This window comes from Panulirus ornatus, chromosome 2, assembly GCF_036320965.1.
Source record: "Panulirus ornatus isolate Po-2019 chromosome 2, ASM3632096v1, whole genome shotgun sequence".
NCBI classification, from domain to species: Eukaryota; Metazoa; Arthropoda; class Malacostraca; order Decapoda; family Palinuridae; genus Panulirus; species Panulirus ornatus.
Window position 1 is genome coordinate 15,030,204 of NC_092225.1, and position 16,941 is coordinate 15,047,144.

The 16,941-nt window shown below is 46.0% G+C and overlaps 1 protein-coding gene across 3 annotated transcripts in view; it reads left to right on the forward strand.

The window, feature by feature from the left end:
* Positions 1-206: 206 nt before the first annotated feature.
* LOC139753649 (post-GPI attachment to proteins factor 2-like) overlaps positions 207-16,941 on the forward strand; it is a 377,354-nt gene continuing 360,619 nt past the window's right edge. The window contains exon 1 of one of the 3 annotated variants that reach the window (XM_071670296.1): positions 207-486. The gene's annotated coding sequence lies outside the window, so the exon portion shown is untranslated. Of the gene's footprint in view, positions 487-1,638; positions 1,943-16,941 lie in introns of those variants that run through there. The other 2 variants (XM_071670276.1, XM_071670267.1) reach the window with 2 other exon arrangements.

The window sequence follows — 16,941 nt, forward strand, 5'->3', positions numbered from 1 at the left end:
AGGTAATGAGGCGGCTTGGTGGTTAAACTACCGATTGCGCAGTTTCTCCAAGCCAGTTGATGGGGGTAGACAGATGATTGGCTGAGGCCGGAACTCAGGGGGGAAGGATGTGATTGGCTGAGGCAGAACTCAGTGGGAAGGATGTGATTGGCTCAGGCAGAACTCAGTGGGAAGGATGTGATTGGCTGAGGCAGAACTCAGTGGGAAGGATGTGATTGGCTAAAGAGCCTCTACTCCCCATACGGATGCGTGTAGCCGTAATAACACAACGCAACTTAAGAGAAACACTGACTAGGTTCATTTTAGTTGTGTCGGCCAGAGGCAGGTGGCGCCACCACCGACCCCGTATCGTCTGCAGTGATTCTGTTACGTCTTCAGCTGGTGAGGTTCAAAATGGCTCCACCAGGTTATCACGCGGGTGTACTGTGTAGTGTGTTAGTAGAAAAGGACCCCAGACATGTCAGACTTCATCTCTTTCCCAAGGAGGTAAGTAACGCGTTAGACAAGTGTGTGTGTGTGTGTGTGTGTGTGTGTGATTAAACAGAAAATGCCACAACACAATGAAAAACGGAATGTGGTAAGAACTGTTTACCCTTAACATGCTTCTAAGGCTATGGTCGTTGTTGGATTTACCAGATCAGTATAAACAAATATATACATCCTACTCCATAGTAGGAATATACCCTTTGCATGATATATGTGAGAACAAGGTTGATATTAACCTTCGTTATAGATAAGTGATGTAAGGGTCTCGGATGATTTCATTGTAGGCAGTGTCGATGATCCAGATTTACTGTAGCAATACATGCGATGATACATGGATGGTATATTTTGATGTTCATAGCAGCGGGAATGTTTTCCCTCAGTACGCCCGTCCTCCCTCAGCAATCATGCACAAGTTGCCATTATTTTGTTTCTCGTGAACGTTTGATATGGTCGTTAACATATATTTGTTTGCTATGTTTACCTGTGTAACGAGGAGATTTGTGAGTTGGATGTTAGTTTTTTTTTTTTTTTTACTGTGCATGCTATAGTGGTGCGTCAGTTATTGTATATTATACGAGATTATCCATGTAAATATATAATACATTATCCATGCAAATATATTATACGAGATTATCCGTGTAGATATATTTTACGAGATTATCCATGTAAATATGTGTTAAATACCTGTTTGTAAATAATGTCTTTTGCTTTTTTGTGTGTAGTTGCTTGGGTATTTGCTTAATTGCTGCACGACATAAACTACTACATAAATTATGTATATGCTGGACTTACCCCTGGCTTTGCATAACTTCGTATTTCTGCTTCAGCCCGATGAAAATTTCTTATGTATTAACAATGCCATCAGTAAATTCATGAATTAATCGTTGCAATGTTTGAACTGATATTGCATACATGATCTAACGACAAATTTAAGTCATTGCACAGTACTGCACATCCTATAAAAATACCAAGCTACCCCCTAATGTAAACAAAGACTCAAAATTACCCGTAAAATATCAAAAATCTTCATAATTTCCTATTTTCTATGATTATTCATTTTTAGTCGTGTCGGTCAGGGTCACATGGCGCTGTGAACGGCCATATGTGAAAGGTAGGGCATATCAACGGCAGTCTAACTTGTGTACTCTCGATCTTCCCTGAACAGTGTGGTGGTGGTGGTGGTGAGGAGGAGTGGAGGAAGACCCTGGGACTGAGGTAGAGAACACCACACCCACAGGGCATCGGGTCGTTCATCTAGCCACCAGGCAACACGTCTAAAGGCACCGGGCAATACAGGGTTTGTGAAGATCCTCCGTCGTAATCGTGTCTTTGCTGTGATTCCGCTGGGGTAGAGACAAGCCCCCGAGGGTTCGTCATGCGAGCGTGAGCGGTTACAACGCTGATGGCGCGTGAGATACCACCCTAACATGATGGGAGAACTGCACCTGTTATAATGGTAAGTTGCCGTATGCCTTGCGAGCAAATATATACTTGTGTGTTGCTACGCTGGTTGATTATAGACTTTTTATTACGGTAGCGATGTTTACGTGAGGATTGGAATTGAGAGCAATATGTCGGTTGTTAGATTGTGGATTAATACGGGTTGTAGTCATAACAGGTTGTGGGTTATTTTAGATTGTGTTGGATTATACACTTTAGGGTGATGATTGTGTATGGTCGCCACGGTAATCCTTCGCTGTGAAGTTTGAACGTGAGATCATAGAGCCGCGGACAAGTGGGTTTAACCAGCGTGTGATTTTGGGGAGTACTTTGGGTTTAAGTTGCATAAAGTGTAGCAGGCTGCACTCCGTAGGGTATTTATGTAAGTGTGGAGAGTGGTGGTGTGGCGAGATACGTGAGCTAAGATGTGTGTGGAGGGGAATACGTGTGTTCTCCAGTGACCAACGACCTCTGTTACTACCACCACTATTAACATCAGCACTCTTACTACCACCTCTACCATCACCACTACTATCACCACCACCACCACGATTATCACCACCACTACCACCACCATTACCTCGACTACTATCACCACTACCATTACCACCACCACCGTGGAAAAATCTGGACCATATTACTTGCACTTGGTGGAGCAACGTGGCCGTAAGTCATGGCGAAGAAAGGATCGCTTCCTCCGTTATTTGTAGACCCGCCCGGCTTGGGTAGGGGGGGGGGTGTTTGCCACCTGCCGGGGCCGGCTCAAAACACTGTTGTTGACACCGCGTCGGCCCGGGGGGGGGGGGGGGGGGGGGGAATGTGCGCGTTGTATTACAGTAGGAGAGGCGTGGGGGAGCTCAAGGGCTTATATATACACAGGGAGGGGGATGTTTACAATAGGCTGGGTAAATAGTCGTATATAATGTAAGGTGACGTGTAGTAGGTTGGGTCAAGTTCTGTCTTGCCTTTCCCCGATGACAGCCATCATGCCTTACCTTAGTCGCCTCCCTTCATGCCATCCTCCCTTTACACTCTCCTTTACCTTAAATTTTTTTTTTTTAGCCCTTTTTCGTTAGTTTGGCCGGCTGTGGAGGCAAGATACACGGTTGCTCTCTGTCCTTCATCACCACTCGGTCGCACAGTTAATATTTGTAGTCTTGAAAGGTATTATTAAACTTGGATTCGGTGTTTGCTGTAGTCATCAGCACATCAACAAAGGTGTGAGGACTCTATGCAGTAGATCCAGTGTCTTTCCGATCTGTCTGCGTGTATCCCAAGGCTTGGTTGGACGCATTACTCGAGTCTGGCTGCTGTTGCTTCCCATAGTTTATGTGTGGACACCAGCCACACGAAGATTGACCGTTATCGTACTCCCTTTTCCCCTCGAACAGCAAAGCTCTTGAAATTCTCGTCCTTCTCTTATTCCACTTCTCATCTTCCCATAGCCATTCTTCCTATAAGAGTCAGGTCTGCTGACACTTGAGAACCTCTGATTAATCTAATTCTTCTTTGATTAATCTCCTCATTCTTATTTGATTAATCTCCTTATTCTTATTTGATCTCCTTATTCTTTTTTTGATTAGTCTCGTCATTCTTATTTGATTAATCTCCTTATTCTTATTTGATCCCATTATTGTTTGATAAATCTCCTTTTTCCTTTTTGATTAATCTCCTCGTTCTTTTTTTTCTACTCTAATTTCCTGTCACCTGAGATAGCCATGGCTGGTGTATGTTTAGCCCGTTCAATGTTGGTCGATGTGTAAAAAAAAAAAAAAAAAAAAACTACACTTTAGCCCGTGATATATACTGAACCCGCGCTATCACGGAAACGTTCTGCTTATGTTTATTTAGAGATAAATCCTTCCAGAATTCCATGAAAGAATATGAAATACAGGTCTAGCTTTGCCCACGACAGGCTGAAATACATAGCGTGTCTCGAAGTCCGGACTCTGAGGCAGAATTCACTATTTACTTTAAAGTTCAACAAAAGGTTCAAATCGCGTGATATGAACTGGCCGGAGTCCGGACTTCGATGCATCCAGGATAGGACTTTGGTGGCAGTAACTTTGGAACTTGGGTCACCGAGACTAAAAAAAAAAAGTGATGGTAAATTGAAGATGATAATGGAAGGTGAAAAATCATAGTCTGGCGAATAATGTGTGTGTGTGTGTGTGTGTGTGTGTGTGTGTGTGTGTGAGAGAGAGAGAGAGAGAGAGAGAGAGAGAGAGAGAGAGAGAGAGAGAGAGAGAGAGAGAGAGGTGTCTGCTTCACCGTTCGGTCGCTGATGCGTTTGAAGCTCTGGCGACCATGAAGTATTCACAGCTGATGATTAAGGAATTTCCATTGAAACGATCGATGCACAGTGGTTGTGGCAACGCGTTGTTTGACCGTCTGGAGGTCACCTCGTTGTCGAATGTTGATCCCGTGTGCGTGGGAGTACATGGGAAGGATAGACAACAGAAGACCTGGTGGTCTGTGACATGGTTATCTGCTGGAGGACAGTACATGGGAAGGACAGATAACGGCAGACTTGATGGCGAGGTTATCTGGTGGAGGACAGTACATGGGAAGGATAGACAACAGAAGACCTGTTGGTCTATGACTAGGTCATCTGCTGGAGGACAGTACATGGGAAGGACAGATGACAGAAGACCTGTTGGTCTATGACGAGGTTATCTGCTGGAGGACAGCACATGGTAAGGATAAATAAGACCCGATGATGGGCCATGAGGTAATCTGCCGCCTCAAACAACCGTAGAACCAGGAGAGCAAATCAGGAGGCACCTTGTAAGTGCATACGACACTCAAGATCCACCGCTGGAGAGGTCTTGATCATCCAGAAGGCTAGTACTTCGTTGATGTACAGCGTTGAATCACCCTACACTCGTCCTAGTGGCCTGGCATTTCCACGCACCTCTGATAACATCGGCCGCTTTTAGGAGGGGGTAGGACGCCCTTGCCCTAGGTGATGAGAAGATGGTAATCTACTTTCCACTTCACACACCTCCAGCAGCGACGGCTCTCTGCACCGACCTGACTGGTCTAGCCTTCTTTGGGCGTCTGTGTTTCTGTATTATCTTACGATGAGTTTGTTTGCTTCGATGTATGATTAGTTCTGACGTCAGTCTCCGCTGTGTCAGTGGGATGGATGCCTCGTATTATCAAATGGTTCTGCGTCTCTCGTCAGGTTTTCATCATCAGATCTAGAGAGATCCGGTCATGGATCATCATCAAATCAAGTCGAGAGCCCCGGTCACGGACGATCATCAGGTCCAGAGCTCCGGTCACGGATAAAGGCCCACACTGAAGCCAGGTCTTGCACACATTACAAAGACGGAGAAGAGCGATAGAGAGACACGGGGGTAGAGACGATTGATAATCCAAGACCATCTTAGAAAATTGTTCACTCGCTCTTGAACTATATCCGGGTGGTTGTTGTTGGGGGAAATGTCGTTCTGACGTTCTGGTAACTTGGGTGGCGTTGTTGTCGCATGTTCCAGTAGCCTTGTGACCTGGTAATGGTGTAAGAACCTCTTCTGTTGGCCTTGTGAACTGATAACGTTTTGACATCTTGTCCTCGTTGCCTTGTGTTCTGGTAACGTTGTAACATCTTGTCCTGGTAGCCTTGTGACCTGGTAACGTTATAATCTGTCCTATTGGCTTTGTGACCTGGTAACGTTGTAACATCTTGTCCTAGTAGCTTTGTGTCCTGGTAACTTTGTCACATCTTGTTCTACTGGCCTTGTAACGTTGTGTCTTTCTGGTATCCTTATGTTTCCATCTAGTAACCTTGAGTCGTCAGGTCACGTTTTATAAGTCCCTCTGGTAACCTCGTTATGTGTTTCCCGCTTAGTTTCTGTTCCCTGGTAACCTAGTTGTGTCCCCTGGTAACCTAGTTATGTATCCCTTGGTAACCTAGTTATGTATCCCCTGGTAACCTAGTTATGTATCCCCTGGTAACCTAGTTATGTATCCCCTGTTAACTTAGTTATGTATCCCCTGGTAACCTAGTTGTGTCCCCTGGTAACCTAGTTATGTATCCCTTGGTAACCTAGTTATGTATCCCTTGGTAACCTAGTTATGTATCCCCTGGTAACCTAGTTATGTATCCCCTGGTAACCTAGTTATGTATCCCCTGTTCACTTAGTTATGTATCCCCTGGTAACCTAGTTGTGTCCCCTGGTAACCTAGTTATGTATCCCTTGGTAACCTAGTTATGTATCCCCTGGTAACCTAGTTATGTATCCCTTGGTAACCTAGTTATGTATCCCTTGGTAAAAGTGAAGTCGTTTCTCGGTCTGTTGTATTTTACTTCAGCTTCCGTCTTCTGTTTGGTTCACAGTTGGAGCAACTGCCCTGTTGTTGGCCTCTGGGAGGCAAAGGTTTATGGAGAAAAGAACATAATCGTAAGAGTGAAGGGGAGTGTAAGGGGAAAGGGAGGATACGTGACTCTGAAATACGTTATGAGTGTGTAAAAGAAGCGGAAAAGATGAGAGGAAGAAGGAAAGGAAGAAGAAAAATGAGAAGAGGTGGAGGAGTACGAGAAGTATATTTCATGTCAAGCATCAACCTAACAAGAGGTACAAAACAGGATCTTTGTAACCGAAATGGAACGTTTGTAGTGTACAGGGCGTTTGAAAAGTCCGTATTCAGGAGTGCTTGGTTCTGTATTTACTTTTAGTTCATGAAATGTACGAATTTGCATGACAGTGATGTGGCATCCACTTGGGTATGTGTGTGCCATCTCATGTCATGCCGTTCGAACATTTGTAGAACTAAAAGTAAATATTGAATCCTGCCTCCTGAGTCTGGGCTTTTGAGACGCCCTGTATGATGTCTTGGGTTTTGTTTACACAGGGAGGGCGCTCCCCTGGGGGCGTGGTAGGACGCCACGCCTTACATGCTCACACCGCAGCTAGGCCACAGCCAGGCCACAACGTGGCCACAGGATACAATATGGCCACCACCACGAGGGCCACAGGATACAATGTGGCCGTATGAAGAGGGAAGATTTGAAGGGAGATGAGAGGAGTCCTGACGAAGGTTATGGGATCCATTATTCTGACGTCCATCCTTCTCGAAGAGGATCAGGGTCCCTGATCTCTCTCTCTCTCTCTCTCTCTCTCTCTCTCTCTCTCTCTCTCTCTCTCTCTCTCTCTCTCTCTCTCTCCTGGTCCTGGTTCCTCTCTGTCCTGCAACCGTCCCCTCCTCAATCCGTTGCCGTTTCCTCCTCTGTCCGCTCCTGGTCCTGCGACTGTCCCTCCTGGTGGTGCTACTGTCTCCCCCTCCTGGTGGTTGTTCCACTGTCCCCTCTCCAGTATCATCGAGGTCCTACTATTGTTCCTCCTGATGGTCCTCCTGATGGTCCTCCTGATGGTCCTCCTGATGGTCCTCCTGGCCCCACCAGCACCTTTCTCCTACCGTCTTTCTCCACTGTCTGTCTCCGACCGTCTCCATCCTCTGTCTCCTGCCGTCTCCATCCACTGTCTCCTGCTGTCTTCTTCCATCTCCTACCGTCCCTTCCACTGTCTCATGTCGTCTCTTTCCTCTGTCTCCTACCGTCTCTTCCACTGTCTCCTACCGTCTCTTCCACTGTCTCCTACCGTCTCTTCCACTGTCTCATGCCGTCTCTTTCCTCTGTCTCCTGCCGTCCCCCCCCACTGTCTCCTGCCGTGCCGTCCACTCTTCCTTTTCTCCTCCATAATATCCTATCTCCTCCCACCTCCCTCCATTGTTCCGTCGCGTCCCATGCCAGTGGTGCCTCTTTACGGAATTCTTTGTGGAATCATTTTTTTTTCCAGTAAAAAATGTGGGAGTTGGAGGACGAGGGTGTTAAAAGAAATAAGGGAGAGGGGCGCTTTACCTTGAAGGGGGGGAGGGGCGGCGTAAATCATAACTAGAATAACACTGGAACAAAAAGACCGACCCTAACAGCGTCGATGGCAGTTGGATGCAATTTAGCGTCTTGGGGGGAAAGTGGGGTGGTAACAGGGGCTGCTACCCCGTGCCAGACGTGCTGCTCATCTCCTGTGGTTGATAGAGCAAGAAAGGGATTACGGAGGTCGCTAAATGGCCAGCTATAACGCACGATGTTGCAAGGATGAGTCATTATGTAGGCTTATAAAACACACACACACACACACACACACACACACACACACACACACACACACACACACACACACCATTCCCGTTTGATACCCGTAAGATCGAGGTTTCGACCCCATGGCCTTTGGTGACCTGGCCATCGATTTGACCCCTAAGGATCAGGTGAAAAGGCCTAGGGTCGTACTGCTGAACACCATTGATCGGACCGTCGAACCTTCAGGGATTATGAAAGACTCTGCCATAAGATCTCTCAGGTACGTCCAGATCAGTTCACATCACTGTTGCAAAATATGGGACGCTCTATTTCCCACTAGTAAATCCAAATCCTATCACATACCCTCCCCCCTTCTCTCTCTCTCTCTCTCTCTCTCTCTCTCTCTCTCTCTCTCTCTCTCTCTCTCTCTCTCTCTCTCTCCCCTGCCGCAACTCTGGAATACCTCTTCATAAAAGTTCAAATTCAAAACATAAAGTTAGTATTTAGCAAAGAGAAACTATAAGGATGATTTCTCCTTTGCAAGTTAGAGATTATTTTTTTCTTTTCCTTATTCACCACGAGCGAGACGTTAGGTAAAGACATTTGTCTCGTACTGAGTGTGTGAGGGGCTGGGGCTTGCAGAACTCTGGGATCAGGGGCAGACGTGTGTCATGAGATGGTACGTGCTGTCCTTTACCCACTGGGGTAACTAGGTGAAGTGGTGATGTATACTTCACCCACTAGGGAAACTATTTTTTTTTGTTAGCTGAGACGGCACGGGCAGCTGGGGCCCTAATCAAGGCCATCCTATTAACAATATATATCCTAGCCTGAGCCAGGTAACCTATTTTATCGACCAACTCCTATGGGTGGATGAACAGCTGGGTTGACGGTGGAACGACTGCCGTAACCAGGATTCGAACCTATGCGACCGATACTGGGCTGGCCCGCGTATGCATCACGGTCAGTAACGCTAACCGCTACACCACAGGTAGTCTGATTTCCACAAGTGAACAACGCGTTTGGGTTGTCCACTCGCTTCCCCATGTTCTTGTACAGGGATGACGTGTTGAACAACAAGGAGGCTGGGTAATACGGAGTCCCGCTGGTGTATGTTTTCCTGTAGTGCTCTCAGTGCTTCAGATGGGCTGGTAGCCATCTTTACCTGAAGTGCCTTTATACTCGAGATGGGCTGGCCACTTAAAGAGCTTGTGTGCGGTTGCGAAATACCAATGTGTACGTTGAATATTGATACATGTTTAGAACATGTGAACCAGTTTGTCCAATACTGTTCCAAAGTGTACGATACATTTGGACAAAACCCGCCACGTCGTGGGGAGCCATATATGATAAATATAGAGGAGTTGTGGAAACTCGTCGACGATTTACTCCATAAATATGAAATGTTCTGTAACTTTGTTTCAACTTTGGGGAAGTTATGTAATTCATGCATATAACCTCGCTTAACTTCTTGGTCCAACACTTGGGCTGGGAGTGGCCAGGCCTTTGACCTAACCCTGCAGGGTCGGATGTAAGGTCTGGCTATCGTACTCAAGGGTCGCATCGTCGTGCTCAAGGGTCGTATCGTCTTGCTTAAGGATCGTACCGTCTTGCTCAAGGATCGTACCGTTGCGCAAAAGGATCAAATGATATATTCAGAAATTCGTCTTTTTGATAATTTTGGTTTTGCGCCATTCCTTCATTTTAGGGACGATTGACTTGCTACTGGGGAGCAAGGTTCTCGACTGAATACTTCCATACGAGTCATCTCTTCATTTTTAAGACTTGAAGTCTCTGAAAGAATTTCATGGTGGTCAGAGGTCAAAGAGCCCAACATCGTACATTTCGGTCAACTGTTCCTTACAGTCACAACCAGTTGAGACCAGAGACTCCTTACAGACACCTGTCCACAAGGATCACACAGTGCCCGTGATAGTGTAATCCGAGTTATTTCTCCCATTTTCTAGCTGTCAAAATTCACAGAAAAGACAGTTTTCCTGTGATTTCTTTGCTACATTTTAGGCAGTGTCTATGAAGTCTGCAACACAAATGTCTCAGGCAGTCTATGAAGTCTGCAACACAGATGTCTCGGACAGTGTCTATGAAGTCTGCAACACAGATGTCTCGGACAGTGTCTATGAAGTCTGCGACACAGATGTCTCGGACAGTGTCTATGAAGTCTGCAACACAAATGTCTCAGGCAGTCTGTGAAGTCTGCAATACAAATGTCTCAGGCAGTCTATGAAGTCTGCAACACAAATGTCTCAGGCAGTCTATGAAGTCTGCAACACAAATGTCTCAGGCAGTCTATGAAGTCTGCAACACAGATGTCTCGGACAGTGTCTATGAAGTCTGCAACACAGATGTCTCGGACAGTGTCTATGAAGTCTGCAACACAGATGTCTCGGACAGTGTCTATGAAGTCTGCAACACAGATGTCTCGGACAGTGTCTATGAAGTCTGCAACACAGATGTCTCGGGCAGTCTATGAAGTCTGCAACACAGATGTCTCAGGCAGTCTATGAAGTCTGCAACACAAATGTCTCAGGCAGTCTATGAAGTCTGCAACACAAATGTCTCAGGCAGTCTATGAAGTCTGCAACACAGATGTCTCGGGCAGTCTATGAAGTCTGCAACACAGATGTCTCGGGCAGTCTATGAAGTCTGCAACACAGATGTCTCAGGCAGTCTATGAAGTCTGCAACACAGATGTCTCAGGCAGTCTATGAAGTCTGCAACACAAATGTCTCAGGCACACTTGAGCGTCTATGAAATTGTGATTTCGTGTTTCTTTAGTTACTCTGATGGTCAAAGTTCATACAAAAACTCCAGGGTTTATTTTTTTTTTTCATTAAGATAACTTGTCCATATTTAAGGCAGCTTAAGGTAAGATGATACCGAACGCCTCTGGGTTGGCGAAGGATGTGTGTGGGTTTCCCTGCACCAACTGTAGTGTCAGAAAGCCACCCACAGCCAGGGAGCCCCTCTCCTGCTACACCACCGATGTGCTTGGTCTTCCCAGCACCACGTCCCAGGTGTGGAGGTGTCGTTAGTGCCGACAGCAGCAACAGGTGATGAGAAAGCTCGGCTCAGCTCCTCTTCCACTCGTGGACCGTGAGGTTGTTAAGCTGATGTATGCGAGGAGTGCGTTGTTTTGTGTCTGGTGGCCTGGCATTTGGCACTGAGCCTTAAAGGTTGGGTCAGAGGCCAGGGCATTGTACCCAAGGGTCGCAAGGTCCTTCGTGCTCAAGGGTTTGGATTAACCTCTGGCGCTGGGCCTGATGCTCGTTTGCCACATCCATTTGAATAACTTGATGATTTACATTCGTTTTCTCCCAGTTTATCTAATTATTCATTCATATTTTTGATTTTTTTTCCCTTTTTGATGACCTTTAGCAGCAAGGGTTTAGTAACCTTCAACTATAGTGGCAGGGGTTTTTGTGGCTTTCCTTGTAGTGGCTTGAGTGTTGGTGGTCTTCATCAGTGGTGGCCTGGGTGTTGGTGGTCTTCACCAGTGGTGTCCTGGGTGTTAGTGGTCTTCACCAGTGGTGTCCTGGGTGTTGGTGGTCTTCACCAGTGGTGTCCTGGGTGTTAGTGGTCTTCACCAGTGGTGTCCTGGGTGTTGGTGGTCTTCACCAGTGGTGTCCTGGGTGTTGGTGGTCTTCACCAGTGGTGTCCTGGGTGTTGGTGGTCTTCACCAGTGGTGTCCTCGGTGTTGGTGGTCTTCACCAGTGGTGTCCTGGCTGTTGGTGGTGGCGGGAGGTAGAGGTATCGCGTTACTCGTGCAAGACAGTGGTGGAGAGTGGGTCTCGCCAGTCTCTCACCAGTTGGTAAACTCGTGTCTCCCAAGTTCTTGAGGATCCGCTTCCTCCCCACTTGTGACTTCCTCGGACTACTTCTTCACCTCTCTCTCTCTCTCTCTCTCTCTCTCTTCTCTCTCTCTCTCTCTCTCTCTCTCTCTCTCTCTCTCTCTCTCTCTCTCTCTCTCTCTTCGTCTTCTAAGGCCTTTTAGATTTTTTTTCGTTTGCACTAATTATGTCTCCATTAATGTTATTACCCTCATATGTTATTTTTTTGTACTATTCTCTCTATTTATTTCCTAAAACTTCTCATTCTGGTGCTGCTTTAGCCATCCCCTGTTCACCTCTTACCCCTGTCTGGTCTGTGCCTGTCTATATATCACGTTCACTCTTCCTCACTTTCCCTTTCTATTGACTCGCATTCTTTTTTTAATGTTTCTTCGTCGCTCTTTTATTGTATCTATTTTTTTTTCATTTTTCAGTGCTCTGTCTGTCTCTGTCCGTCTGTCTCTTGCAGAAGAAAGGGAAATGCTCTCGGTCATGATAATGTAGCAGCTGTATCCCATTGCTTCCTCCTCCTCTTTCTGTAGAGTTCCAGGTACATATTGTATTGTCTCGTACGTAAATTTTGATATATACGTGTTTCTTGAGTCTGGGAGACTGTAATTTTCCTTCTCCACTCCTTGAAGCGATGGGACGACCCTTGAACTCGAGGGAACGACTTTTGAGCTCAACGTGACGATCCTTGAGCACGAGGATACGACCCTTGGGTATATAGTGGCCCTACTAATGTGCCAGGCCAAAGGCGAGTCCATTATACCATGAGGTCGTGCCTTTGTCCTCAAGGGTCATACCGTCGTGATCAAGGGTCATACCGTCGTACTCAAGGGTCATACCGTCGTGTTCAAGGGTCATACCGTCGTGTTCAAGGGTTGTTCCGTCATGCTCAAGGGTCGTACCATCGTGCTCAAGGGTCATACCGTCGTGCTCAAGGGTCATACCGTCGTGTTCAAGGGTCGGACCGTCGTGTTCAAGGGTCGCACCATCAGCCTCAAAGGGTCATACCGTCGTGTTCAAGGGTTGTTCCGTCATGCTCAAGGGTCGTACCATCGTGCTCAAGGGTCATACCGTCGTGCTCAAGGGTCATACCATCATGCTCAAGGGTCATACCGTCGTGTTCAAGGGTCGGACCGTCGTGTTCAAGGGTCGTACCATCAGCCTCAAAGGGTCATACCGTCGTGTTCAAGGGTCGTACCGTCGTGTTCAAGGGTCGTACCATCAGCCTCAAAGGGTCATACCGTCATGTACAAGAAGTCATCACCGAGACAGTACCACCTCCGTCCACCATAGCTCTCCTCACGCCTTAATGTGTTTTCTTGTATACCTTTCCACTTTAATGTATTCTCTTCAGGTCATTAGGAATTTCTCTTGTTGTGGGTACAGGCTAGCTAGAATTGTATGTACTCGGTCAAAGGGCACGGTGGAGGACACGGTTTAACTGCAGAATACTGGAGACAATTTGGCACCTGTTGATCCTGCAGTGTTTTGTATAAGACGTGTTTTCCTTGAATAGCTCTATCCATTGTGTAGGTACGACAGATTCTGTATTGACAAGGCTTCAGGATATTCATTTGAAAATGTCCTTACACACACACACACACACACACACACACACACAGATATATGAGGGCCCAAGTGTCTGTCAGTCTGTCAGTCCAGATAGATAACAACACACATCATGGCAGTTATATGACACTGGACTCGTCCCAATGTCTTCGTCAAAGACAATCCAGTTACATTTCTCCTAAACTTATTATTCCTGACTATGAGGGTGTCCCCGAGGCCCATCGTTGGACGAGAGGAAAGCGTCAGATTTCTTCTTCTAAAGCTTTATTTTGAGGGTCGTGTGACAGAAATGTGTCATTCTCGTGCAGCGTGGAGCGGCCGGTGGCCAAATAATGAACTTCGGGAACTCTGCTCTCGTACCCAGAGACGTGTGGGCCCGGAGTGGTGAGGGGGTTTTATGACCCACAGGAATTACTGAATAGGAAATGCCTGGTAGAAAAGTGCTGGTGTAGTACAGGCGAGAGGCAGGAGTTTTCCGTGAAGCCTCTCGGGGCATTTATTATTTTTTGTTCAGTTATGAGTTTTTTATTTAAACACACACATTCTCTCTCTCTCTCTCTCTCTCTCTCTCTCTCTCTCTCTCTCTCATTCCGCATATTGCACAGTAAAAGTAATTAAAAGTTGGTAATTGCCCAACAAAATGCTTCCATTACATTAGATCCTGGTTCACTCCTATGTAATCAAAGCGCACAGCAGCATGCAACCTCAGAGAGAGAGAGAGAGAGAAGAGAGAGAGAGAGAGAGAGAGAGAGAGAGAGAGAGAGAGAGAGAGAGAGAGAGAGAGAGACCCGGAAGCACCAGGGTGTAAACAGGAAAATCATTCAAGCAGGAAAAACTTGGCAAAATTGGTAAACGTATTGGAGGATGGTGTAAAATTCGTAGCAAGTGTTTCTGGGAGGCTTTTCCAAATGTGAGCTCCCTTCCTTCGTGTGATATATATATATATATATATATATATATATATATATATATATATATATATATATATATATATATATATTCCTATGAGTCCACGGGGAAAATGAAACACGAAAAGTTCCCAAGTGCACTTTCGTGTAATAATCACATCATCAGGGGAGACACAAGAGAGAAATATAACAGTCAGTTGATATACATGTATATCAACTGACTGTTATATTTCTCTCTTGTGTCTCCCCTGATGATGTGATTATTACACGAAAGTGCACTTGGGAACTTTTCGTGTTTCATTTTCCCCGTGGACTCATAGGAATATATATACATATATATATATATATATATATATATATATATATATATATATATATATATATATATATATATATATAATATATATATATATATATATATATATATATATATATATATATATATATATATATATATATATATATATCACACGAAGGAAGGGAGCTCACATTTGGAAAAGCCTCCCAGAAACACTTGCTACGAATTTTACACCATCCTCCAATACGTTTACCAATTTTGCCAAGTTTTTCCTGCTTGAATGATTTTCCTGTTTACACCCTGGTGCTTCCGGGTCTCTCTCTCTCTCTCTCTCTCTCTCTCTCTCTCTCTCTCTGAGGTTGCATGCTGCTGTGCGCTTTGATTACATAGGAGTGAACCAGGATCTGATGTAATGGAAGCATTTTGTTGGGCAATTACCAACTTGTAATTACTTTTACTGTGCAATATGCAGAATGAGAGAGAGAGAGAGAGAGAGAGAGAGAGAGAGAGAGAGAGAGAGAGAGAGAGAGAGAGAGAGAGAGTGTCCCCCATCTCCCGTATATGGAGCTTATGAAATGGAAATGTTGGTGTCACTTGACGGTTTTTGAACTCTCTCTGTCCAATGAAAAAATAAGAGGCACTTTTATACGTGTGGGATGTCCATGTCCCCCCCCCCCCCACTCCTTACCCCCTAGCACAGTGAGCAACGGTCGAGGTCGCGAGTAATTTTGTATTTTGAGGTCTCACGTGCCCGATCGATCTCGTGAAAACGAGAGGCTGAGTAAATGATGACGAAAATAGATAATTTCCTCGTTTCCCCTGAGGGTGTGGTGTGGGTGTAAGTAAGTGGGCAGTGATGCCGGAGGCGAGCCAGAAGAATCGATAGTGGCTTGTGTGCCGTGATCAGCTAAATGTTTCATATACATCACCTCAATGCAACACAGGGCAGCCGAGCTGCTGCTCCTCTCTGTAAAGGTGATGGCTTGTTTCTCCTTTGGTCGTGCTGGTGGGCTGACACTGATGATGGTCTAGTTATCACGGTGGCTGACCTTGGGTTCCACGGATGTGTGTGTGTGTGTGTGTGTGTGTGTGTGTGGTGTTGGTAAAGCGTATGTATGTGATGGTTTCTGGCTGTGTTGCTTGAGAGGGGGCGTGTCGCAAATCGGGCCATTGTGTGTGTGTTCTTGACGCCGCCTGGCTCAGGTGGTAAATGCGAATTAGATACAAGATGCTGCTGGTAACGAGTGAAGTTGATAATGTGGCATCCTGTTGTACCGAAGTCTCAAGTGCGGTGGTGTGCAATGGTGTTGACGAGATGATGTATTGCACGAACGTGTTGATGCATTTTGTCCTTGTGGACGCCATTGTAAAAAGAGGAGGTTGACCAGGTAGATGAACCATAGTATAAAGTGGAGGGGATATGCTGTCTTTGAAGGGGATTCTGAGCTGGCCTTTTTAAAGTCCAGTGCTTGGTGATGTTCTGAGGTTATTTATGCTAGAGAACTTCATGTTTGTAGTGTGGGGAGGGGGTAATGGCAACTCGTGTGTGTGTGATGCATGATTTGGTTGGCATTGTGTTGTGTGGGTGTGGTCGGTCATTAAGGGTGAGTGAGTGAGTGAGGGTGCGGGTCGGATTGGCGTCTTTGAGGGAGGACTGTGGATGTCTGGAGGGGCCGTCGTCAATCTCATTTGTTGTTGCCAGTGATCACCTCGAGTCTGTAGTGGTACAGGTTTACTGTTGCACGAGGTAATGGTCGTAGTAGTATAACTCTGGCGTCGTCTGCATATAACGGCGTTCACACTGTGGTTTGCGGAGGAGGATAAGTGAAGGGAAGTCATGCAGGAAGGGATTGGAAAGAGGTGGAGAAAGAACACCGCCCTTGGGGACTCCCTTGTAGAGCTGGATTGTTTTATGATATGTGATCTCTTTAGTTGACTTTGGAGTGGCTGTCGGCTCTAACGCTGACCTGGCATTTAGTCTGTCTTGGGAGGATATGCTGAGGATGTGGATGTCGTCAGAGAGCTTTGCTATGATATCTCTCAGCGCCTCGTACTGTGCGGGAGGAGAGCTGTGGTTGGGTAAAGCCTTCCAGAATGTGGTGCGAGAAGTTGGTATGTAGTTTGGAAATGGAGTGTCTGAGAGGCTTGTTCCGTGCTGGGTGGGTTAGAGTTGGTTGTTTTGGTTAATTCTGTCATGTGCAGTGAATATATTTTTTTTTTTTTTGAGGGAGTTAGGGAACTGATGATAGCTGTGATCTAGGACAGTGGGAGGAGAGAAAGAAAGATCATTCAGGATCTCAG